Source organism: Bactrocera neohumeralis, chromosome 4 (genome assembly GCF_024586455.1).
Source record: "Bactrocera neohumeralis isolate Rockhampton chromosome 4, APGP_CSIRO_Bneo_wtdbg2-racon-allhic-juicebox.fasta_v2, whole genome shotgun sequence".
Lineage (NCBI taxonomy): Eukaryota > Metazoa > Arthropoda > Insecta > Diptera > Tephritidae > Bactrocera > Bactrocera neohumeralis.
In genome coordinates, this window is record NC_065921.1 from 86,787,367 (window position 1) to 86,814,507 (window position 27,141).

General features: G+C 37.2%; 1 protein-coding gene across 1 annotated transcript in view; it reads left to right on the top strand.

Moving 5' to 3' along the window:
- Nucleotides 1-27,141, top strand: part of LOC126755388 (7SK snRNA methylphosphate capping enzyme bin3) — a 147,978-nt gene that overhangs the window by 8,252 nt on the left and 112,585 nt on the right. The gene's annotated exons all lie outside the window — the stretch shown is intronic.

A 27,141-nucleotide genomic window follows, 5' to 3' on the forward strand; every position in this document is an offset into this window, starting at 1 on the left:
AAATCAACAGCAGCGTATATTGCAATCTTCAATTGCAGTGCAAGCACTCAATTGCAATTGCAAACCCGACAGTGCACAAACCACTTTCGACTTACAAACACATGCACATAATGTACTCTGGGTGGGGACAACAAAAACAATATCAATAATTTTCTAACAAGGGTATCTAACGATACTAATAAGTACCTGCAATAATAATAATGATAATAATAGTAATACAACAACAATAGCAAAGTGAAAGGGGAAAGCAAAAAATAGTTACAGTTCACAACGGTTCACGTCATTTGCAAGATTTAGCTCGAACAAACTATGACATAATTATAATGACTGTAGGCAACAGTGACAAATTGTATTAAGTATAACTATATAATAAGGTATATAGTTAGCAGAAACTGAGTTGGAGCATTGAAGACGGGAATGTTTGATGCGACGCTGCATGGGGCTTAGGCATTTTCATTGAGTATTCTTCACTTAAGAGTAAGCTAATTAAAAATTGTGTATGCGAAGGAATTTGGTGACTGAGAATGTGCAAATCTCGTTAGAGTGAATATTATTAAGGTCTCTCAGCAGCATTTCATAATCGGAGCTCGCGATTTCAGTCCTAGAACTTCTTCCAGCTGAAGACATTAGTTTGGTTAGGTTATACTGGCTGGCAGTTACGCAGTACATAGACCTACTGGTTCTTAGTAAAACCAGATGGAGGTTCTGTTTATTGTTTATTGATTATTTGTCATCTACGCTTTTTGCGAACTTTAAGAGCGACTTGGTATCTAAGTTTAACTCTTCGTGTGGTTTTTTGAATTGCGAAACTTCCAGTTATTTAAGACGTGTGATGCACAGAGACAGAGGAGGTGTTCCTGCGTCTCTTCGCAAAAAATTCTCAACTCGCTACCCGGAAGTTGTCTCAAGAGCCTTGACTAACACTTGCGCAACTTTATTCTGGATATTGTAGCAAGTTAAACTCTTTTTCATCCATAGTCGATCCCGACTTACCAAATATACAAATTTGTTCAGCTTACTGGTTAAGAAATGAAGCTCAGCACTGATGTTTGCGCAGTGCTAAGTGAGTTTTATTAAATAAATTTCAACAAAATTGGGCAACACAATCCATTATCGTGCTTTGTGGGATAACAGGGCTTTCGCAACCCAGTCCATCGAATATTAAAGTTCTGCAATTTTTGTCCACAAATAAAAGATCATTGCTTGTTTCCAGCAACACTTAGAATTTGCTCGTGATTTGATTCTGCTTTAAAGGCAACCAAGTCCTCATCTCCATTAAATTTTCAGTGCCCCAAGATAACTTAGCTGCACTGTGCTAGTCAAAATATAAATCTGAGCAGCAAGAAAGTAGCACAAATCGCAATTCAACATAGCTTGAAGCTTACCAAGGTTGTTTCAACAAAGAAACGCCCGACTTCATACGCACCAATCGTCATTAACACACTGCACATTTTGTGCTCATTCGGTTGCCGAAATCAGTTAGACGGCGGCAAGGCAACAGCAAAGAACGCAGCACCGGTTTCTAAATAACTGTTCAGCCGACTTGAACCTGACACGCAAAGGCAAAAGAACTAAAAGTGACTTGCTGGCTGCGCATGCACCAACCACGCAGGCCAGCAGGCGGGCAGGCAGCGAGCCGGCGAACAATGTATCTACATAAGCAGTGTTATGCTGTGCAAATAACTGTGCGTTCGTAGATTTTTGCCACACACTTCCCGGCGCATTGCCTGCATTCACTTGCCACCCAAATAGCGGTATGTTGCTTTTGAGTTTTCGCGCGTCGCTGGGCTTGCGTGCATTTACCGAGCTCAGCGCACTGTTGCTGGCGGCGCACACGCTCCACACTTCGTTGCACTTTTGCAAAACGCCCAAACCGCTTTAAGTAATGATCGGAACGCTTCACTAATCGACGCATGCAATGTGTACACGTCTATGTCTCGATGGACTGGAAGGGGCGAAAAGTGTGTGCAAAAGTTTGCCATACTTAATTAAGCTTATCTCTAAGTTAGGTCGAAATCAGCAAAAAGATTTATAATCACAGCTTGATTTTTAAATTAATTCGGTGTTCACTAAAATTTGTGGTGTAAGATTTGAAAACTAGATTCCGTTAAGTACTGGTAACGTAATTATCTAAATTAAATGCTTACTTACTTGCATACTTAGCGCTAGAACAGCATTTATAGCAATTACTCAATTTAAAGTTTCATCAAGTATGAAATAATAGGCGAATGACACATTAGCTTGAGGATTAGAAACGCTGAGCGAACGAGCGCTAATTGGCTATTGTTTCAGTGAAGCGCAAGCGATTGTCGAAGCTTCGATTATAATAAGTTTTTTTCATTTTTATTCTTCTTTGTGAATCATTCTGCAATAGTTTTGATATATCCATTTTATATGTGCGAATGGCAGTAAATTCGAAAAGAGACGGAAAGTAGAAAAGTAAAAAATTGCGTAAACTGAAACGCTCCACATGTTGTTGTTGTTGTAACGGTTATCTAATCTCCGCTCGGGGATTTGTTGTCATTGAAGTCATCTTACGGTACGCACAGGAAACGTGCTGTTTCGATGCGGTCGGACCACAGGGAAAAGGGTGTTAGATAATGAAGTTTGCTGGGCGTGCAAAGAGTCATAACCTCCGGAGTTGTCTGCTGTTAGAAAATGTTACCGATTGGAACAATTTAAAGCGGTAAGGATCCTGATACTCAATTTGTAGAACAATCTGATGGAAATTTAGAGCGTATAATCTAGAAAAAACTCTCCAGTCCTTCGAAACGCAACGATTTAGTACCGAAAGCGTATTTGGTTTCAAAAGGATTCTGCAACAAATCATACTGGGCTCTCAGTTGGCCACCAAGCTCACGACTGAGCAGTTGGAAGCGCTCAAATTGCAGGATTTATCGACGACAAAGCCGAGTGCATAAAAATTGTTAAAAAAATTTATTGGCCATTTTTCCGTGCTTTATTTGAAATAAAATTAACTTCGTTGGAATGCACTTATTTTATGAAAAAATCCCTCGCGATCGATTGCCGCATGGATTATCGCAGTACTAGCATTTTATTTTTGAGTATTTTACAGCTCGTTTGTCTACTGAATTATTTATGAAATCGCAATTAGTTTATTTCATTTACTAACCGGCTTTATGTCGATGTCAGACAAAACGAATGAAGCCAATCGAACGCTCATTCACGTTTTCAATTTACGCGAATTCCATTTTATGAATATTTATGAGATTTAATTTCTATGAAAATATACATATGCAGATACATGTACATATGTATGCACTATACTATGTGTGGGATTTTAACGACTTTTGATATTTGCTGCTACATTGCATGCTGCTCGCAATAAATTTGAAACAAAACTAGTAAACTGACAGCGAAATAGTAAACAAAGCACTGACATATAAAGAGAAACAATGACTTTTCAATGTACTGCTATTCATTATTTTTAGAAATCCGCTAAAAATAATATTTTTTGAATAACTTTGTGTGCTACCACACAATATTTGAATCAAATGAAATTTACATGCTTAAATTGCATGGAAATGCTTAAAATGTTTGGTAAAATTTATTTATTTAAAAATCAACAAAAGTCATACATTTGATCGTAATTTTCTGGCAGAACGAACCATAGCAACCGCAGCTGACGGTTTTTTGTTTTGTTCTTCAATAATTTCCATTATAAAATCTTTGAAGCTTTTCGCTTTATTACAAAAAGCACTTATTTCCATTAAAACAGTTTTATAGCTGTGAAATTGTTATGAATTCACTAAATTTTGTCGCCTCACTTTGAAGTGCTTATGAAGTTCATGAGTCGTAAGATGAAAAGTCGCAAATGTTCGTTTAATGTTCTGGCTGTTTTTGTGCATACTCGGGTTGACTCAATGGCCGGCTATTTCCCTGTTTTCCATAACACAGCTAGTGGTGATCGCGTTTCTAATAAGTGCCCTGTAAGAAATTAGCAGCTAACTGAACGATAAGAAATTGAAACTTGAGATATTATGTCAACCACTTCGAGAAAAACGAGTTTAGAGTTAACGTTTAAGGGTCCAGTTGTCACGACATTAAAATAGCTATAAAATCGAAAATAATTTGAATTTTGAAAAATCCTTTTAGGGAGATATTTTTGAATATCTAGACTATCAAATTATGAAAAATTTTGATTTTTCAAAAACTTAATATTTTTTCAAAAATTTCGATTTATTTTCAAAAACTTCGATTTATTTCAAAAGTTTCGATTTTTTTTAATTTCGATTATTTTAAAAAACTTCGATTTTTCAAAAATTTTGATGTTTAAAAAATTTAGAATTTCAAAACTGTAGGGTTTTCAAAAATTTTGATTTTTTTTTTTAATTTTTATTAAAATTAATTTTTCAAAGTTTTAATTTTTTTGAAAACTTCGATTTTTTTTTAATTTTGATTTTTTTCAAAAATTTCGTTTTTTTCAAAATTTGTTTTTTCAAAAATCTTTTTTTTTTTTTTAATTTTAAATTTTTTAATAAAGTTTTTTTTAATTTTAAAATTTTTTTTTCAAACTTGAATACTATATTACCCAAGCGTCTCTAAAACATTTACCGTTTTATATAGTACATACATACATATGTGCATTTCAGAGACTGATTTGTCATTTGAAACTTCTTCCAACTTGAAAGCACACTATTCCGAAACGCTGCTTCAGCATTTCTACCTCCGCACACCAACAATATTTATACCTTTCCACCTTTCTTTTAGCACTTCACAAAGTCATTAACTACTTTTTTCGCCGTTGACCCATTATCTGTCTTTCTAGTCTTATTTGCTATATTTTTTCCATGTTTGGCATTGTTGCTACTTTTATTTTATTTATAAACTTTTATAATCGCTTTTGTTATCGTTGGGATTTTTTCTACACACACATGTGTGTATGTATACATATGTACATATATGTATAGTATATTATATACATATAAGTATGATTATAACATTCATGCAGATTATTTTGTGGCACTAGTTTTGTTTTGTTTTGCTTCGCTTGTTCATTAATGCCGTTTATCTTTGCTTTTTATTGCATACATTTCATTTCCCATCATATTTTTGGTTTTATTTTTTCTGTTCACATTTTTTCTTCCTTTGACTTTGTCGTTTTTAATACCATTATTGTATTTTTTATTTCTTGTTTCTTGTTTTTGTTTTGTTCGTTGCGTCGCTGCTTTTACGTACTCGAATTCGCTCGTGATTTGTTAGTTAAGGCGTCACGTTTCTGGTTTTAATGCTGTTGATTTCCTTCTTTTTGGAATTACTTCATTTCGTATTGCCTCTTCCCCGGCCAATCTGTAGCTATGCGCTTCAGCTAATGCGTCATTTCAGATTTTTTCCTTATTGCTAATTTTAGAAAGGTTATTTTAATTTGACGGTCGCTACTTTTTCTACACTTCGAGAATTCTTTGAGTATTTTAAATTCGTATGCATTAATTGTAACGAATTTTTGTCTGGAAGAACCTTTGAATATTTTTTAAACATAACGGATTTATACAAATTTTAGAACCTATATTTTTTATCTATTCTTCCTCTACACGATCACTTCAAATTGCCTTGAGCGTGGCTAGGAGATTTTCTGAAATATGTAAAGTTTTTAAAGAGAATAAAAAATAATAAGATAACTAAATTAATACAAAGTTGTTAAAAATCTCTGGAAATCAAATATATGCGAAGACTCCTAATGAGTCTGAAACGATTGAAAAAGAGTTCGCACGGCAGTCGGTTTTACATAAGCGGAACGAGGCCGGATTTTTATCCGGCTAATGACTGTCATCTTGGGATGGTATTCCGGATCTATCAATGAACTAATATTGCACTGTGGAAATATATTTTCTCTTTTTTTTAGTTTTTATACTTGAATAATATACAAGAAATACACATAAGTATATGGGTCTATACGCCTCGGCTTTTGATTTCCAAGCGATTAGAAACGATGAATTGCAAATTTGGTTTTATGTGGGCGATGAGCAAACTCTAGTGACATTTATTGAAGCAATAGATTCTGCATAAGCTGGTGTTAAAGAAAGGAAAACCACCATCAGAAGAGCTTGTTCTACTCATTAAATCGGCTGAGCTTGACATAAGCGAAACACAAAAGACAGATCAGAAGAAAATGTATGCGATCGTCTGCTGATTTACCAACGAGTTTTATTATATTATTTATGAGCTTTGCAAGTCTTAGCTTATCTCAACAATTCATATTCATAATACCTGCAGTGTATTAGCTTGTCACGCGAGTTTTCCTCTTCGCATATAGTTTGCGGTTTATGCGCCAGCTTTTGAAAATGCATCTGTGCGCATTATGCGTTCGCACGCATTGCAACTATTTTAGTTACGGTATATAATTTTAGTTTATTTCAGCACACCCCTCCTCATCCTACCTGTTGCAGCACCAACTCGTTTCTGCTACTCGCGTGAGCTTCCTCACTCGCACGTCGGCTTGCGGTGCGTTCATGCGGTTCGCGTGTATTTGGCAACCGGTTGGCGGCAGCGATTGCAATATTTCGCAAGTTTTGCATCTTTTTTTCGCCGCGTGTATTTTTTAGCGAAGTGATTTTGCTTTATTTCGCTCCTAATTTGAATTGCCTGTGTAGATCACAACAACAGAGCTAAAGAAAAAAGTGTTTTCCAAGCGTTTGGCGACCCCAGTGAAGACTCTCACTGCAACAGCATGCAATTAAGTAGCTCTTAAAAGCTTTAGTTTATTGCATGCTTTTAAGGTTATGTCAATTAGAAAAGCACATAACAGCAGACATAAATATATAGTATACATTTGTTTTGTTTCTAATATTTTACGATTGCTGGGAAAGCACAGGTGACACAAATTATTGTTTGCGAACAATTTTTTATTGCCGTCTAGGGCCATATATATTACTAAAATAATTTTATTCCTTTATTGTCGGAAAAATAATTTTCACAGAACTGGATTCAGTATATGTATATAATTGTAACTGTAAATTTTTATTAAAACTCTAATTAAATTCAATTATATTTATTTACAGGTAAGCTTGCAATTTTTCGGTGCAGTGAAGTTGGTAAATATGAGATTATATCTTTTGCCTTTGTTTTCAAAAAGTTTTGAAAGTTTGATAGATTAATAGAATTACGTTTCCGTCGATCGGACTCTCTTTGAGCTACTGATAGATTTCTTCGAGAAGGCATCTTCCTTATCTAACTGTACCGAAATTATACTCTATATAACTTGTGCGCTTAATAACCTCTGAGGGAGTTACGCATATTCGCAATAGTCGAAAACGACACTGAGATAGGTTGGCTTTCGGTGCGTTGATTCCATATATTGCGAATCAACTGGAGCTCACAGTATAAAATGAGCTCGATAGGTTGAGGCAAAAATAGTATTAAACGAAGACTCTTTGAGTACTATTTCTGAAACATTTTCTGCAAATTTTTGTTAAACGCCGCCGAGTTGACACCCTTTTCGTAGTCAAGGATGTTTCCTTACACAATCAGTGAGATTATGGAAAGAGCCTTACGAAGGTTACACCTATGGGTCGCGAACAAAAGACTAGGTGTCGGGCTTAGTAAAACGATACGATCCCTCACTTGGTGGTACAACAATTTCTCTGTCTCACACAGCTAAATACCTGGGGATTAAAAAAATGTTACCAAACTGAATTCCAGATTAACAATGAAAAAGAACTCATAGAGCAGATATGACCTACTATTGGATAGAATACTTAGCGGGTACTTAGGCCTTAACCCAATTATATTTACGAAGTACTGGTTTGGTGGAAAGCATTAAAGAAAGACTATAATATCAGGAAGCTAAATGAATAAAGAGAGTAACCTGTATATGGGTTACTATGCCTGTTAAATCATGTGCGACTGATGCGCTCAATGTACTCCTACATAAGCTGCCCATAGACGTCTTTACTCGGCAAGCAGCAGCAACTTCTGCTGTAAGTAGAAGGGAATTAGGAGGTTGGAACAGGAGCGATAATGGACATAGCACCATCCTGAACCAACTAAGCATAAGACTACATTCTACCAAGGTTATATTTTTAATAGTCACTTTCGGGTGAGAATTTCGTCTAGGAGAAGATGTATTGTAGAATAGGGAATACTATCTATATTTATATCCACGCGTTCAAAATGGGCTACGAAACAGAGGAGGGGATATACCCCAATGATTTTGACTTCTCTCTTTCAACTCGTCTACCAAACTCAGCCAGCAGCTTCCAAGCGGTAGTAATAGGTATAGATAATGCCTTGGTGAACAAACTGACGAGTTGGCAAAGCCAGGAGCCTCAAATCAAGGCGGAGTTAATAGCTTACCTGCTGGGAACGAGAGGGCTTTATATGTATTTTGAACAAATAGCTCAGAGTAGATAGAACTCAATAACAAGCTACAAGATAACAAAGCAAATAAGACAGGAAGACTATTACTACTACTATGTAGGTCCAGAGTATATACAGTATAGTCCAGTATATGCAGACTTCAACCTGCTTTTATGGGCCACTGGCCATTTGGAGAGCATGCACTAAACAAGGCCCTGCCCTGTGAATGAACTTGGAACCCATTCAAGTACCAACCCTATAAGTAGTTTCATTGAGATCATCAAATGATTTGAGCTCAGCAGTGATACGGGATAACAAGATTATAAGTTCCTAGCTCCATTCGCCCCGACTTGGATCTATTATACATTTTTCTCCCGAAATATTCAGTGAATGTGTTTGGCTTTTCTGGCAACTCCTCATTTAAGTCAATTAGAAATTAGTTAATCATGATTGTTTAAATTAAGAAGCTGTCTGAAACACAAATAAGCTCAATTCCGAAGATGCTGGAGACCATGTCTGGCTTTATAATCCAATACAATAAAAATTAAATCAATCAGAAAATTGCAATTACTAAAACAAAACAATGCAATAAATCAGTTTTAATTAATTTTAGCAAAATGTGTAATTAATTAGTCAGCCAACAGCGTTCAATGCACACACACACACATTCAGCATTTTAGTTTATGCTTCTAATCGAGATTCAAAGCTAAATAAATAAAATTTGTAAATTATAAATTCAATTACCATGCGAATATATAATAAAATATGCATGTGCGCCTAAAATTATGTTTAGTTAAGGGCAATTGTGCTCAAAATTTGGCCGCATTGTGTATGGTACGCAACCTGCGTAACGGCATTTACTAATTTTGTGTAATAACATTGAGTTAATAAACGGCATAGCTGTGTGAGTGATAAGCACACACACACACACACATGCTTTACTCTGTGTAATTGTGAAATTAGAGTGAATCGCATACAAAAGTTTTTTCATTTGCATAAATGCAGCGAATGTTTGTTTGCACATTTCTAATCTAAATTCAATTCAAATTCCGCCGTGCATAGGCAAGTCACGTAAATACACAGGCATACACACAGAAATGCTAGCTCAGCTACACACACACACATACACTTGCGCTTTGTTATTCGCAAATGCGCCCATTTAAGTTGTGCTCATTTAATTTTCATAACTGTTCGCAAAAACCATTTAATTTATGCAATTCAGAAGTGACATTATCAACAGCAATTGCTGTAACAACAACAACAAGCAACAACATATAATTACAATATAATCGCTGGCAGCAGAAACAGAATCATTAAAAAAGTGTTATTGTGTATAATACTCACTGGCCTGGCCACTTGATAATCGTAATGACAAAAAGCGAAGCGACAACAGCAACAAAACGCAACATATTAAATTAAGCAATCTTCATTAAAAGCAACAACAAAATGATTAGGCATTTTGCAGCTAAAAGTCTACGTTTAAATGCCGTTTGCAAAGTCATCATTTCTAACAACAACAACAAAGAGTTAAATTAATACACTGTTAAGAGATTGGCATGAGTACACACGTAGTTTAATTGATCACCAATAACAACCAATTGCCTTAAATATGCGTATTTGATTTATTTTAATTAATCGGCCGTTGGCTATCAGCGCCTTGTCTTCGAAGAAAACAGCAAAAATTAACAAAATCTGCATGGACATGTTACAGCGTTGCCATACTATCCGTAATATTTTTATGAGTACAAAAACTTGACAAAACCCTCGCACTCACGCCAAGCATTTAGGCGGTATGAGCTCTTTAGATTACACAGCTCTAATTTTGAGCTAAAATTTTGCAAATAGATCTTGATTTTGATTGTCAAAACAATCTAAGTTGAGTTTTTCATTGTTTACGATTCACTACATCATATTACATATGAATATGTATATTTCATATAATTTCCAGCTTCCGCTGACAGATATAACCAATATATCGGTTACTTTTTTCTTTTCGTATTTTGTCAATAGATGTCTTTGCAGTCGTATATTTCCAGTGTTACCAATCACATTGTGTCTCACCATATAGTGTTGGAAAGTTGAGATTTTAAGCTTCATTTAACCAAAAAAAATTAAATTCGGGGAAGTTGAAAAATGTTATAGATGTTCAAAAATGAGTGAAAATAATAAAGAAATTCGCTATATTTTGAAATTTTTGTATAAAAAAGGGAAGAATGCCACGCAAGCCACCAATGAAATTTGTGAAGTTTACGAAGACGATGCTGTATCAGTTCGTGTAGCTCAACAATGGTTCGCACGCTTCCATTTTGGAAATTGCGAAATTTCGATTTACACTGATGAAAGTTTTACACTGATAGAATAATGTCTCTAGCGGAAAAATGGCAAAAAGTGCTCTATATTTCAGACTATAAAAATTAATGAAAGTACATACTCACACCGAAACTTCAAGCTACCAAATATTCAAATCGTGCACGAATTCCGTTACTATTTACTATAGGCATTTCCTAAACACATTCTTCATCCATCTGGCAGCACTCCCTATTAAAATCACGTCACCGTCACCCTTCTGTCTGCTGCCTTGCGTCCACTCTGCTTTTGCTTTTATTTTGATTTGCCGCTTTTTCATCGTTAATTTCTTGTTTAATCACAACGCTCACTCTCACACTCACCCACACTCGCTCGCTGCTCAGCGCTTTTATGATACAACAACAACAACTAGCATATTCTGCTTTGCAAGCTGAAACGTGTTTGAACTTCATAGTGCTGCCAGCCCCCCACTGTCCGCTCCGCGTTGACGCCCACAGTTTATTACTGTTTTTACTTAGAATTTATGGCTGTGCGCTGCCCAATCTCATTACTCACGCCAAGCGCCTAAGTTGCGCACTCATTTTCTCGCCAATTCAAAGTTATTGATTAATTCCAACGTGATTAAAAGTTTTACGAAATATCTTTTTTTTTTCTTTTTGTAGTTTTGTACTTTATTAGTCATTTACATAATTGTGCTCACTTACGAAATTGTTGGTGATTCGCTTGTCATCCTGCTCTGTGCAGTTTTGTAAATTTATACCCTGAACAGTGTAAGTTCAGTTCGGCGTGAAGGCGAAGGAGACATCGGTTTTTTTCAATAGCATATAATAGGACAATTGAAAACTTCCCGACCTACATAGTAAAACAAATTTTTTGGCAAAATTCGTTTATTTTTATTCAATGATTATAGCGGCCCTCCAACTTTTGGATACCATTTTTGTAGTACGCTTTGTTTTTTGGTCAAGTTTCGACGATCACCTCTTAATTCGACGAAAATTTTTCCACAGCGATCATTCTTTTGTGATCTGAGAACAGGAAATAGTCTCTGTGGACGACAACTGGAGAATACAGTGGATGCGTAGGCAATTCGAAGCTCAGTTCGCGGACTTTTGCCAACTTTTTCACTGACTTGTAACACGGCGCATTGTTTTGGTGAAACAGCACTTCCTTTTTCTTCAAATGCGGTCATTTTTCGACGATTTTGTCATTCAAACGGTTCAGTAAGGTTATGTATAGTTGATGGTCCTTCCTTTTTCAAGGTAGTCAATAATAATTACAAAAATACAGATTCCGTAACCTTACCAGCCGACGGTTGCGTTTTTCCCCGCTTTGGAGCTGGTTCATTGTGTGCAGTCCACTCGGATCACTGTCGATTGGACTTCGGAGTGAAATAATGGAGCCACGTTTTTTCCATTGTCACAAATCGATGCAAAAACTCGGGTTTATTATTCTTGAACATCACCAAACCCTGCTCCGAATCAACAACTCGTCGTTGTTTTTGGTCAAAAGTGAGCTCGCGCGACACGCACTTTGTACAGAGCTTTCTCATACCCAGAGTTAGTTAGTGTTAGACACGTTCTGTTGATATCTTCAGAGGTCCTGTCATATCGAACAACTTCACTTTATGGTCATCCAAAATTATTTTGTGAACTTTTTAGGTGTTTAGGTCGGTAATAACGTCTTTTGCGACTCCACTGCGTTCACCGTCTTCGGTGCTTGTTTCAACACGTCTAAACTTAGCATACCAATCTTGATGGTTGAGCTTCCTAGTTCAGTGTCCGGAAACTCTGTAACTGTATATTTTCCCCTCGCAAAGCAAAATCTTATCAAAACACGAAATTACGAAATTACACGAAAACAGTGGCTTCATTCCATAATATAATTCACAATCTTATCATCTGACAGCTGTCAAATTTATATATGAGCCCTTTAAAGGTCACGGCTAACTAAAAATTATATGGATTTAATTCTGGTAGCGTCAACTATGTGCCAGGCCGAGGTCTTTTCAATTGAAATGTTATATGACAGCTTGAATAGCTGGGTCGATTTAACCGTGTTCATCTGTGTGTCCGTCTCTCTATTCTCTCAGATCTTGAGATATTGATCTTAAATCTTACACGCGTACTCTTCTCTCCAAGAAGCTGCTCATTGGCCGGCATCGCCGATATCGGCCCACTAAAGCGGATAGCTGCCATAGAAACTGACCGATTAAAATCAAATTCTGGTATCCAAATATTTTTATATGACAAAATATCTTTACTAAATTTGACATAGATTATTGTACAAGACAACGGTAAAATCTCCGATTAAACTGTGTTTTTTGTGAAGGGTATTCAAGCTTCGTTGCAACCGAAGTTAACGTTTTGTCTTGTTTTTGCTCTGCTCCCCTATCATTTAACATTTGCTTTACCTAATAAATCGCTCTTAGCATTAGGCAGGCCGTGAATTAGTCGTTGACTTACGTCTCAATGACGCAAACTCCATCCCAACCCCACCCAAATAGCCCGCATAACTTGTATTCTTAGCATTTATGCCGTTTTTTTCTTCACTCTGCGTGAGAGCGCTAGTTCTTTTATCGCTTTTATACCGGCTAGCATTCACATGGGTACAAAAATATGTACATATATTTATATACATACATATGTACCATATAAATGGGTGTACACCCCGCCTCGCTGCCTCGTTCTAAATGCTGTGCGGTGCGAATCTTCTGCCGTTAATCGCTCTCGTCGGCGAGTGCACTGATTCATAGCGGCATTTGCATTGAAACAAATTTATTACGTTTATATGGGGGGCTTCAAGTAAAAAAAAACACCAACAACAACAAATATACTTAACAATGAGAAAGAAAGTGTGGTCGTGTAGTAAAATGTAGTAGCTAAGCGTTAATGAGCCTTGACAAGCAATGCGAGCCGGATAATACAGTTAATGCGGCAAGACATGCTATACAAAAACAACAACTAGTACAAATAGCTGGAGTAATTAGCAAAGCAGGAGAAAAACACATCAGTCATGCGTAAATTTTACTTAAATTTTATTTTTATTTTAGTGTTGTGTGTAGAACTTTTGCAACTTTGGCTATAAATTTTGATTCAGATTTTTGCGCTGTTCTTCTAGATACATATGCAGGTAAATAAATAACGGTGTTGTTAATATTTTGCGCGCACAATTCCACGCATTCGCGCTCAATTAAAATCCTGTGCAATATTTTTTATTATTTTATTTTTTTTTTTATTTTGCGATATGTTTACCTCCGTGTACATGAAAGTAATCATACATAAGTAATTTTTAATTAAATGCCTGTAACCAGTACCGAAACGGTTGAGTGCGTGTAATTAACTGTATGTAGCGAAATGCATTGCAATAGTAATAACGAAAATGTCCGATTATTTTGCTCTTGGCCAACGAGGCGAGTGGCAATGGACATTCCGGCAGTTGATAAATTTAATTAATGCCAAAGTAACGAGTTCGCGGCATTGCTGGTAAGCATTGTATGGATAGTTCGTGGCAGTGATCATTGTATGGATAGTATTTTTCAAATTAAACATAAAGGGTGCCACTTTTGGGTCAAATAGATGCTGGTAAGGCAATATCTCAAAAAGAAACAAGACTTGCACTAGCTATTTTCCCGTGTACAGTGTTTTGAAAGTCAACCTACCACCTATGGCAATGTGATTGGCTTGCTCGTGAAACCCAACGAGGTTAGGTTAGGTAAAATCCAACGAATTTTTGCAGAATTTCGTTGTTTTGGGGTTGTTCTTGAGTAGCCGCATGACAATCATCACCACTTTGCATCCCTCTGAATGCTTTCTATTTAAGATACCATAGTGAAAGAAGGCAAGACCAAATAGCTCCTGTCATCAAACAAACAGTCGTCGCACTCGCGACTAGGCTCCCACGTCACTTTTGACAGTCATAACTTCGAAGTCGTAGATAATTTCATCTATCTTGGAACCAATGTAAACACCACCAACAATGTCAGCCTGGAAATCCAACGCAGGATAATTCTTGCCAACAGGTGCTAATTCGGACTGAGCAGGCAATTGAGAAGTAAAGTCCTCTCTCGACGAACAAAAACCAAACTCTATAAGTCACTCATTATTCCCGTCCTGCTATATGGTGCAGAGACGTGGACGATGACAACATCTGATGAGTCGACGTTACGAGCATTCGATGGAGCGATGAGCTGTATGAGATATACGACGACGTTGACATAGTTCAGCGAATTAAAAGACAGCGGTTACGCTGGCAAGGACGAAAACAGTTCTGAAAGTATTCGACGCAGTACCCTCCGGGGAAGCAGGGGAAGAGGTAGACGTCCACTCCTTCGGACAGGTCAGTTGAGAAGGACCTGTCTTCTCTTGGAATCTCCAATTGGGACCAAGCTGAGAAAAGGAATAACGACTGGCGCGCTTTTGTAAACTCGGCTATAACCGCGTAAGCGATGTCTACGCCAATGAAGAAGAAGAAGAATCTCGACTAAAACAGGGAGTTCCAATGAACCCGAGGCACATTTCTTCAAATCATGTTTTCATGCTTCGAGTTTTTTTTAATTTTAGACTGAACATTTGGTTCTAAAGGTTTTGGAATCTTCTTGAAAGTCTTAACTAACGAAACCCAGCGTAAAATTAAGAAATCTGTTGCTTTGTAGGATTGTTTGCGGAAGTATTACAAAACAGAAGTAGACGAGCTCGTCACTGTCATTATGAGACGCGCCAGAAAAATAGAAACTCCAGCTTGATAACAATTATGACATACATATGTTACTCATAAAGCCAGAGTTGCATCTTCGAAGCTGCGCTAGCCACCTCAAAAAGAGCTAAACCATGATAAAGCGTCATCTTTGAAGCGCCATATACGCTATGACAAAACAAGTTTTCGCTAAACTAAACAAATCATGCGTCCAGCAATTTCGCTGTGCCATGAAGAGCATCTCGTACATGGTAATCCATTCATCCGGCAAGTCACTCAGCCATTAATGCCTGCATTCATTCATTCATTCACATTTGCAATCACTCAACATATTTTATTGAAAGCGGTAATTTATATACATATATGCGCTTGTGCTGTGCGCTCTCCACAAACGTTGCCATGTCGCGGCATTATCTGTGTGCGGTGTCTCCAATTTCCGACCAACTGCACTTAATATGTGCATATTGTAGTGGCCTATGGGCGTACACGAGCGCCTGTGGCATACCCATACATACATATACACATATGTGGCACTGACAGACAGGTAGTTGCCGTGGCGCATTCGCCGCTAGTGAAGAATTTGATGAAAAATCGCTTTCATTATTTATGAAAAAAAAAGTTGGAATAAAAGCATATCCACAGTCAGCGCCAACCATGCAGTTCTATCGAATCTTTATTCAAAATATACACAAATGCCTGTGCGTACATAAGAAGTCATGTATTCGTGTGTGCTCTGCGCCAACTCTTGTCCATTGGTAATTGAATGCGAGCGTTAACTCAAATATAAAGTCGGCTCTTGGCTTTAGTTGCGCGTCGCAAATGCGCTTCAGCTTCAGTGGCGCCGTGCCAGTCGTTCGACCAAGGATCATAATTATCAGCAGCGACAACAAACATGAACTGCCATCAGCCTCTGCCGCGCATATACTGAAATATACGAATCCATTTTGGGCTGCCAGCATCACGCGCCACCCAGCACGACAGGTAACACTGTCATTAATGTCCATAATGAGGCTTGTTGTGCGCTCGACTCGGCCGGCAGATGGATGACTACACGGACAGCATTTTTTATCAGTAACACACACACACACATCTGAAATTACATTAATGGGCAGTTATGCACGTGTTATAATTACGCGTTAAGATGCGAGTGGATGGCGAGGTAATAAGCTGAAATGGCTTGCACGAGCTGGCTTTTAATTTGGTCAAATATGTTTGGAGGCAACAAAGTGCAAATTTTTAACAACAAGAGATGAATTACAAAAACTTTAACTTCAATTTCACGTATTCATTTTAAAATGCAGCGAAACAGACGAGATTAATGGAGCAAAATAACCAAACCCGCATCGCCTTCTGCTTCGGCAACCACAGTAATTTGCCTCTCAAATATTTAAATGAGTATAGCAAAGCGTTATACTGCCAATTTGCCAAGGTCTTGGTGTTGCCTAAGCTGCACTCAGCTGCCGTTCAGCACTCGCTTTGTATGTGTTTTTGAAGCAATGACACCTTTTGTGCAACGAAAATTTGCCGACAGCGCCAGGCAGCGGGTCATTAAGGTGCCGACTGTGTACGAATTTGTATGCATGCATGTGTGAACTTATGTTCTACGACTCTTCAGCTGCTGACTTATAAAAACATGAGTATGATGCACTGACAGCCATTGTGATTGTGCAAGGGACGTGAAGCTGTGACATTATTTTGTGGTTATCTACCTTCGTATGCCATATGTAGTATGTACATGTGTATGTATGTTTCCCGGTAGAACTATTATGTGGCTCGTGGCGCATATTTTGCATTTATACCTCATATATTTAAGTTATAGTTATATTTATTTATTAGCAGCAGGAAAAATTTATCGTTTATAGACTGAAAAGACTGCCAGGTGTAGGGACCCGGAATCATTTTTAACAAAAGCGGGATATTTCAACTCACACGTTCTCTCTCTCTCTCTCTCTCTTTTATTGGAGCTACATAACTGAACAAGCAAATTGTTTTTCAACTAAAATTGGCGGTGGGAGATCGTTCTGAGAGTTTAAGTGGCTATGAGTTAGACCTGCCATGGTTTTAACGAGACGGAGGTGAAAACACTTTTAGTCAGCCATTTCGGTAAGATGTCACTCTTACCTACTGAGGTGATAGAATACTGCCCTAACCAGCCTTTTGTGAAACTAATCCTTTCCGGGTTTCCAGTACTCTATAATCAGAATCTTACTGGCCTTGATTCTGATGGGCGCTTGCCCAGGGATTTGGGATGTAAAATATACTTATTAAGGCCCGGGTAGTGTTATAAGGACCGTAGATGCCGGCGGTATTACTCTCCTTTCTAATCCTGCATTTCACACACTTTCCACATGTTCACGAAGTGCGTTGACTATGGCAAAACTTTTTTCCGGAATGGTGATACTTTTTCATAATTTTCAAGAGATATGCTTTTTTATTTTAACAACGATTCATACCGACCATTCAAATTACAAGCTTTTGGCAGCTTCCGAGCAGATTTAACCAGTTTTTAGTCGACAAAAGCTTTTATATTACATATTCATCCGGCCTACGAGGTCTTAGCCCAGACCGACTGCCTGTGTATATACGAACCAGTCTCTCAGTTTTTGAGATAACAATGTGAAATTGTTTACCAGTCATTCTCAAGAAGCTGTTCATTTGTCGGAACGGCCGATATCGGACCATTATAGCATATACCTGCCATACAAACTGATTGATGGGAATGAAGTTCCGTTTTTTATTTTATTGATAGTAGGAGGAAGCATCCAAGGCGAGAGTGCGGAACTTTAATCCGCTAAACCTAACCTACTCCCAAATACTTTATGGGAGATAGAAAGACTTTAAGTCTCATCTATCACACGGATTGACTTACGCCTAATATACTGTATATGACTTAGTGCTGTCATAATTAGAGCTGATGCTTTGCTGACAGCTTTCCATTTACCAGAGGACTGACACATGAGTGCTGTCAAATTTTACATCGAAAAATTACCGCCAAGTGACGTTTTTAACTTTTCCCTTACATTTAAAAAACGAGGGCATTGAAAAAATACGTGCTTTGAGCCTTCTTAGCACTCTGTACACGCCGAATAGTACAGACTAAGGTCGCGATGGAATCGGAACAGATGGCTTCTAAAGCATACATGTCTACATGTTCATGCATGTTGGGTTAGGTGGAAGTCTAGGTCCCCATTTCTCTATCTATCCACGATTGGATATCCGGGATTAGTCTGTGGGTCTACCGTCCTTTGGTTCAGATTTGCCACCATTGCTGCCACATTGTGATGCTTTTGGTGCTCTCCTCTTTTTTACGCCTGCAGACGGCGCGGAATGAAGTTCTTGTAAGGAGCTTTTGTGTTTTTTTTTAATTTTATAGCGTCCGTGAAACGTTTTTTCTTGCTCATCCCAAATTTACCTCGAATTAGTCATGGTTTTTTTCCCCGCTGAGTTGCATATTATAATTATTGACCATCGTTTTGATAAGCACCAACTAAAGGCCACTTAAATTCTTACAATTTTCATATTATCGTTTGCATGCCCTCACTTACATCATCACTCAAACACAAGCGTAAGTGTGTCTAAAATAACTGTTTGTTCGTTTCATAAAAAATTCTCTCATTGCTTGCTTCACTCTTTATGCATCCTGCTCTGCTTTATTGAAGTAAAAATGCTAAAACCAATGAAACCACTAATTTGTCAAGCTGCTTGCCATGCACTCCGTCATATTTGCTACCAAAATGGCAAAGTAATCACCTCATAAATCCAACATTGCCGCATATCAATGCTGACAACTATTATAAAGTGTTCATGTCACTAGTTGGTTGCGCTCATTTCCCACTTTTCACATTTACGGTAAACACAGTTAGTTTGTTCTCTCACTCTTTCTTCCTTTCTCTCTTTCTTTCTCTGTGTGTTAGCGTGCATTTGCATTGGATTTACAGCAGAGCTTTTGCGTATATATATGTACATATGTACATATATGTATGTAGCTGGTATGTTGTTTCTTGGCGGTCTAAACATGAAAACGTATTAAATTCTAATTAACTTAATTAAATATGCAGATGACAGTTAATGAAAAATGGAGAGTGAGCACTTATGAGCGCAATGTGTGGACAGTAAGCAGCAACTAAGCGTCGAATTTGTGCAAAGTTAATCGAAAATCACCAACAAAACTACTGTGTTGGTGGGAGAGAGTTTGGGGGTCATTATTTGCCACTGCTTTGCATATTTAGAGCAAATAATTTCAATGTTGCACTTTGCTAAACGGCCAGCTGGGGCAGATGAAGCCATGCTTCAATATTCTAAATACCATATTTACATTTGTACCACAACATTACCACAACCGCTTGCAATTGCTCGGCACTCGGCATAATGATGTTTGTGGCACACGGTGGCAATGCAGCGCCGACACTCTGGTTATGCCACACAACAAATCCCTTCCATGTTCCATGCATACCGATATGTACGTATGTATGTATGTGTTTATGTAAATGTGTGTGGTGTGGGTTATGCATGTCATTGCACACTCAACGATAATTTATTAAATCGCCAGCAAATCGTGTGCTCATTAGATTGTTATTGCTGTAATTGTTGTAGTTCGCTGTTGTTGCTTTTGCGGTTACAACAACTGCCAGTGCTTACAGTGCATAATTTGTTTGCGCACACATTTTTGTTGTGTTATTGTCGTTGTTGCCGTTGTTGTTGTGACATTATTGGCGCTTAATGCGAATGTGGCACAAGCTTGCTCCCAACAAATGCACAAACTTTTATGTGCAGCACACATACCAGCCACAAATGTACCTACAGTAGTGGTTGCGAAAACTTTCAGCTGTTCATGAGCTTCGGCCACACATCAACAAAAGTCATTTACAGCTCTTCGCACATACACACATGCAAATACATATGTGCAAATTCTCGGCAAGTTTGTGGCATTACACGTATTATGTTGTTGTTGTTACATTTAGCAGTTGCTTTCTCACTTTCGTATCCTTTGTGTGCGAACCTTTGAGCTTTTGTTATCGGCACTCTGTTTTGGCTCACATCCCGTGCACTTCCTCATTAACTTCCGCTTGCTATTAATTTGCGCTTTTCCTCTGTTTGGTACGACGCTCCTTTGTTTTGACCCCTAAGTCCGCCGCTCATGTGCTTTCTCGTCTCCCTCGGCCTTAATCCCCACACACAGTTCAATACACAAATCGTCTAATTAAAATCGAAATCAATTGTATTCGTGTATTTGTCGTGTGGCCTCGTGGCGGCCCCACATGCCATCTCGTTACCATCCAGCTTGCTTGCTTTTTGGTTGGACTGTAGTCACCATTACACTTGGTTCCGTAAGTTCTCATTCTCTGTGTCTAATGGCTCGCTTATTGAACCCCTTGCAGCGTTTTTCATGTCGTCCGTTCGGTCGTTTTTCGTAAGCTTTGTTTTGACGTTCGATTTCGTGGCAAATTATGGTATTAATTGCAAGTGATTCTTTATCGCCCCCAATATGGACGGATTAGTGGTGTGTATTTAAGAAGTTGGGCGGTGTTCGTTTGTTTCTCTGCTGAGTGTGACATAACTGTCACTAATAATGCGAGCTCGGCAGGAGAAGCTTTTGTGTGAAGTATCCAATACATAATCTGCTAACTAAATATTGCGGGGGTTGGATTAAACATTAAGACTCTTATTGAATTTAACGATTCTTTTTTAATGAAGGAAAAAGTAACTAAGAGTGATGGAAAAGCAAGCATTTTGTCTCTTTGCGTCATTAGAAAGATGAAAATGATATATAAGTCCGACAAATCATTGAAAATATTCTTTAACGGATCGTAACACCTTTATTTATAGGAACAGGGTGTATTAAATTTGCCACAAAGTTTGTAGCACCTCGAAGGAAATGTCACAGATTCAGCATGATGAGCTGAGTCGATTTAGCTAAGTCCATCTGTCTATCCCACCTTTTGTCTATAAGTGAACTAGTTCCGCAGTTTTTGATATATCGATCTGCTCATTTGTCAGAATCGCCGATATCGGAACACTGTAGTATATACTGCCATACAAACTGAACGATCGGAATCAAGTACTTGTATGGAAAACTTTCACATTTTACGAGATATCTTCACTAAAATTGGCTTGGACTATTGTCATAATAAATATTGTTAAGATCGGACTACTATAGCATATATGTATATGCTGCCATAAAAACTTACCGATCCAAATCAAGATAAAGATCTTTTTATACTCATTTATGCTATATGAAATGTTTTGGCTTAGCCGAATCTAGGAAACTTAGCCAAAACTGAAATTAGCCGTCTCAACAAACTTGTGATAGGCTCAAGTGGCTTTGTCGGTCTGTAAGGGTATTATGATCCAGTTTTTTGGGACTTAGAGGTACCACAACGAACCGCTGTAGCTATTTAAGTAAGATCCCTCTTAAGACCGACCTCCTAGTCCAATCTTAGCCGAAGTCAACCGAAGACCGGTGTTCTAAGCTGTTCAAGTGAGATTCCTCTTAGGATCGACCTTCTAGTCCAACCTAGCCGAAGCCAAAGTTTCTTCTTCCACAAAGTCCGAAGTGAGATCTCTCTCTTAGGATCGACCCCTTAGTCCAACCTAGCCGAAGTCAATATTTTTTCTTCCTTAAAGTCCGAAGTGAGACCTCTCTTAGGATCGACCTCCTAGTCCAACGTAGCCGAAGTCAACCGAAGACCGGTGTTCTAAACTGATCAAGTGATATTCCTCTTAAGATCGACCTTCTAGTCCAACCTAGCCGAAGGCAACATTTTTTCTTCCATACAGTCCGAAGTGAGATCTCTCTTAGGATCGACCTCTTAGTCCAACCCAGCCGAAGTCAACATTTTTTCGTCCATAAAGTCCGAAGTGGGATTCTTCTTAGGACCGACCTCCTAGCCCAACCTAACCGAAATCAGCATTTTTTCTTCTATAAAGCTGTTCAAAGGAAATCGCTTCTTAGGATCGACCTCCTAGTCCAATCTGGTCGAAGTCTACAGTTTTTCTTCCATATAGTCCGAAGTCTGATCTACATAACAGATATATGTAGATCGAAATTGACTCTCATATTTTATTTTATGTTGCGACATCGAAACAAGGTAGGTTTAGTTGCAAGTAATAGACCTTGTTGTGTTAAATGATGCACTTCCAACATAAATATTGATAAATGATAAAAATTAATGAAAGTTGCTTTCATCGCAAATTCTTAGAAGTGAATCGGAAAATTTTGATATCCTCCTTCCAAATATAATCCTACCTCCCACATATACCTATATTTGTACAGGATATACGCAACAAATTTAATATGATTTTATTGGAATATTCGTGCAAAAGCGCCTAAATTACACAAATTTCGATTTTAATATTAAAATCACTTTCGTTCGAAAGCATAAACAAATAAGCAAAAGCATGAAACCCACTGACGTTTGGCAAGATAAGCCAATCAGGAAAATTGTTTTGCTACATGGAAGATTACGATAAGAGCATAAACAACACACACATACCTATCCATGTGCTTATATATACATATCTCTGTGTGTGTGTACATAAATTAGCAAAATTTTGCTGCCGAATTCCCAATGCCACGCGTACTCAGCGAATTTGATACGAAACACATGTAATCCCTCTACGGACTTACGTACGCGTGCGTCTTCTCATGCTAGTGAACCTTGATAGCTATAGCTATAGATTACGAGCATGTGAATATATCCACTGCGCAGCGCAATAAAATTGCAAACAAGTGTAAAGAGCTGAAAACTGAAAAGATAAATATGTAAGCAACGTTTTTACTTTTGCTAACGCTTTGCCAAGACTGGCCCTGTAGTAGAATGAAGGAAGCTACCTTAAAACTGGTATGACTACAGGTACAACTAGTTAGTTGACTAACCTTTCCCAAACAAGGAAAGTTCACTTGGCCATTCACTTGGAAGTGTTCAGAAACGATTCTTTTACATATAGCTCAAGCAGCTCACGACTTCCGGTCTTAGACCCCTTGAGTAGCCAAAAATCATCTGTTTGAAGGCGAGCTAAAGTGAAAAGGTGAATCATCCCTCCCCAGGGTTGTGAGCTGGGCTTGGAAGCCGTCACGTAAAAAACACGCCCAATGAAAGGAAGAAAACAGCCTCGGATGAGAGAAGCCTTCAGTTGTAACCACGTAAGCGGTGTCTACGCCAATAAAGAAGAGAAGTCTCAGTCCCGTATTGGAATCGGTACTTAAGCATATGCAAAGAAATCCTTTTATATTTCCGAATCTACAACCTTAATTGAAACCACTATACAATCGATAAACGACCTTGATGGTCCACGTCGAAAGTTGTAAAAGATAATCGCGCGAAAATTCTTACGATTTAGCCAAGAAGAATATTTTAAGTTACTGTAAACAACACAAATAGCTCTCGTGTGCAAAAACGTTCTGAGTATGTGAAATGTATATGAAAGTCAAACTTTAGGATAAAAATATCTGATTTGCCAGATAGCGACACTGGGGTTGTCAAATCCCGAAAGGCAACAAATGTACATTTATATATGCTGCCCGAAGATTGGCATGAAAACATACAACTCATCAACTAACTCATCTTTTTCGGACCAGTTACTGCTCAGTACCCGCGTTAAACGTTTTTGCTGTGTTTTCTCACCGGTTCGAAGCTTCACCAGGTATAGATATGTACATACATTCATCTGTATGTATGTATATTTGTATTGCGCTCTATTGTGTTCATGTGTGTAACAATTTTTATGCATTAAGAACCTCCCTGTTTGGACTACCGTTACAATGTAAACTTCATGCCGCCCACTTGGCGCTTCTGCCCACACGTTACACAGCTTTTGTTGTTGCTTAGCATTGATAACTGAAGCGAAGCAGCTTTTTTCATAGCTTTTTCTTCTGCGGAACTCGAAAAATCGCAATTGGAATTTCAATTAAAAGTATCGTTTGCTTGTGTGTGTGTGCACGAAACTCCAAATTGTTGTCCATGTTAAAGCTTAGCCAGCACAACCAAACGATCTAGCAAGACAACAACGCAGTGAATGAATCTCTACTTTGCTTTCCGGTGTGCAAAACGCCCCCAAGTGCTCAGCGTCAGTTTCAGTTATATTTTCTTTTGTTGTTTTTGTTTTTTTTTTGCTGCTGTGTCTGACGAATGGCGGCAGCGCTTGGACTATTTGGCAACAAAAGCTGCTGTTAAATGTTGTATATGTATGTATGTATCTTTGTATGTATGAATGTGTGTTTCCATGCATGTATCTATGTTTTTATGAGTGTATGTGTGCAGCAGCATGTAGCAAAACTAAATGTTTAAGCAATGAAGTGAAACATTAAATTGCAAATGAAATGAATATGCCCAAAAACCACACAAAATTGGAATATTTCGAGCAAATGCTCATATACATATGTATATATGTATATGTTATATAATACATAGCAAACATATCATTGTACATATTGCACATACATTCATACATAATATGTGTGAACATTATGTACTTGAAAAAATTTGACTGAAATACTTCGAAAAACACGCACAGGAAATGCGCACAGCATGCGTGCACTATATACATATGTACGTGTATGTGTGTGTGTTTCTGATAAAGCGCAAATTGTATTTAAAAGTTTAGTGAATTATTTGAGCGATTTAGAAAGAAGTGTGGCTTTAATTTCCTTATTATCAAATTTTTTTATTATTGTTGTAAACAGTAAAACAAAAGTGCCGTCACGAAGCGGAAGAAGTCTGCAGCGTTGTTGGTAATCAAATTTTATACAGTATTTACGAACTAGCTAAACTTTGTGTAAGCAATTTAGAGAACTTGCTGAAGGCAATATGTGCAACGAAAATATTTATTTTATTTTATTTTATGAGTATATAAAGAAATCTATAAAAACAGCTATTTTCAATAGGTGCATCGAAAATCCCTTTGTGCTTGTATGTATGTACTATGTGTCTGTTTTAAACTATAAAAATCTATAAAAGCAAGTATTTTTCTACAAATAACAGAATTGCACACATTCAAGTTCAATATTCAATAAAAATTTAACGCTTAATAAAGTTAAAAATTAATGGAGACAAACAAATACTAAACGCTTGATTGCTAAAACTATTTAAACTTGAATAAAGTTAAAAGCCGCCATATAAATATACGTATACAGCTGTAAAAACGCAACAGTGCATTAGCGGCATCTGAGTTATTAAATTTGCCATAAAATTTTGTGATTAAAGTGCATCCATTAGCATTAATATTTTTAATAAGACAACAAAAAAATTTAAGAAAAAAAGAAATTTAAAGAAAATTAAAAAACAATTAAAAAAATTAAAAAAAAATTTTTAATTAAAAAAATTTAAAAAAAATTTAAATTTAAAAATTAAAAAAAAAAATTTTAAATATAAAATTTTTAAATATTAAATTTTTTTTGAAATTAAAAAAAAATTAAAGATTATTTAAAAAAAATAAAAAAAAAATTAAAAAGGAATAAAATTTTTTTTAAATTAAAAAATAATTAAAAAAAGAAAATAAAAATAAATTTTAATAAAACTTAAAAACTTATTAAAGTGAAGAAGAATATTAGACTAAACAAAAATGAAGCAGAAAAACGTTAATAGAAGCCAATGTACATATGTATATTTTATACTCACAAAAGTTGCAGCTCTTTTAGCATTAAAGGAAGTATCATCATCGAAGTTGAAGGGACGCTATAATTGTATTGCTATGAGTAGAAAATAGTAAGACTTTGTTCATAATTTTAAAATTCTTAATTTATTCTTCAAAATCTCCCAATCCCAATACACTTGTGGCAGCGTTTTTTCCAATCCTCGAAACTATTGTTAAAGTCAATTTCCGGAATAGCCTTCAATACCCGGAGCGATTCACGTTTGATGCCTTCAATTTGCTTTTTAACGGTTTCCCCTAAGAAGTCATTTGAGTTTGCTGAATAGCCGAAAGTCACACGGAGCTAAATCTGGTAAATACGGTGATTTCCGCACGATATTTGTTAAAAAATTGGCGAAAAATTCACGAAGAATCAATGCAAGCGATGTTCGGCCTCTTTACACAAGTAGCTTCGCACAAACGACGCATAATACTCAAATAGTATTCCTTGTTGACCGTATGGCCGGTCGGAAGGGATTCGGACTCCAGCACACCTCGATAATCGTAGAAAACTGTCAACATAGCCTTGATTTTTGACTTGCTTTGACTTGGCTTTTTCGGCTTCGCCTCATATTTGTCGCGATATACAGCCAATTGATCGTCTGTTTCCAGGTCGTAAGCATAGTCCAAGACTCATTGACAGTAATAATACGTTTCATGACATTCTGGTAGTCGGACGGCATTGTTTCACAGACGTTAACGCGCCGCTGTTTTTCGAAAAAAAATTCAATAATTTTGGGACTAATCGTGCTTTCACTTTTCTTAGGACCAAATGAGCTTACAAAACGATTTTCCTCGATTTTTCCGCTATTCCAACGATGCCAGTAAGATCTCTGACTGTTAATCGTCGATCCTCTAGTACCGATTTTTATTTTATTGACGTGTCAGTAGATGTTAATGGCCGTCCTGGAAGTGGTTCGTCGTCAACGCGTTCTCGACCAACATAAAAAAAAAAATATTTCGACGAAATATCGAAAAAAAATATTTTGCCCACAGTAGTATCACCCCTGACGGGGGGAACTACATATGTATGTTAAATAGAAAAATTAATTTTGGCAAAAATTTTATATTTTGAGTAAATTATCATCATTATTTTTAATTCGAAATAATCTTATGAACATTTGTAGATTAACATTTGAAGGTCTTTTCTGAGGGCTAAATATAAATAATTTATTCACCATAATATAAGTATATGTA